The sequence below is a fragment of the Halyomorpha halys genome, unplaced genomic scaffold, assembly GCF_000696795.3.
Source record: "Halyomorpha halys isolate HHAL.00 unplaced genomic scaffold, Hhal_1.1 Scaffold5304.1, whole genome shotgun sequence".
In the NCBI taxonomy this organism is placed as follows: Eukaryota; Metazoa; Arthropoda; class Insecta; order Hemiptera; family Pentatomidae; genus Halyomorpha; species Halyomorpha halys.
The window spans coordinates 6,170-6,740 of record NW_027111910.1 but is presented as its reverse complement, the minus strand read 5'-3'; the positions used below and the strand labels follow the sequence as shown (position 1 = coordinate 6,740).

The window sequence follows — 571 nt, the reverse complement described above, 5'->3', positions numbered from 1 at the left end:
AATAATTATTTCAATTATTTATTTACAGAACAAAGTAATTAAATTGTTGATTAATGTTCAATAGAGTTTATACTTGATAAATAGATATAAAAATAGAGTCAAAGATTTAATTAATTTTTTTTTTCAGCCAATGGAAAGAAATTTTAAAAATATATTTTAAGCTTGAGGTTTGTTTTAAATATGTTATATATATTTTTAATATTAAGTCACTGTTATCCTTTGATATCTGATTACAGTATAGAGATTGAACTTACTTGCAAACAGGACACCTCCAGGCTCCTCTTTCACAATTTAGCTGAATGTAAGACTCCAGGTCAAAACACTGAATGTGTTTGCATTCCTGGCCTCTCGCGGGCCATGCTATTATTTTTGACGTTATTGGACACTTTAAGGATACCTATGCAGATAAAGGAAACAATATTAGAACTGATACCTCGATTTACTTAATACTGATTGCCTGATGTAATTCATAATGGCAATACAACAATTGGTGAAGCTTATGAAAAACAATTTACCTTAACTGCCGTCTGTTCAACTCCATCTTTTTCCACACAGATGTAGGAATTGGATG

General features: G+C 29.9%; 1 protein-coding gene across 1 annotated transcript in view; it reads right to left on the bottom strand.

Moving 5' to 3' along the window:
* Positions 1–571, bottom strand: part of LOC106691938 (zinc finger MIZ domain-containing protein 1) — a gene marked incomplete at both ends in the record, with an annotated part of 10,487 nt that overhangs the window by 4,687 nt on the left and 5,229 nt on the right.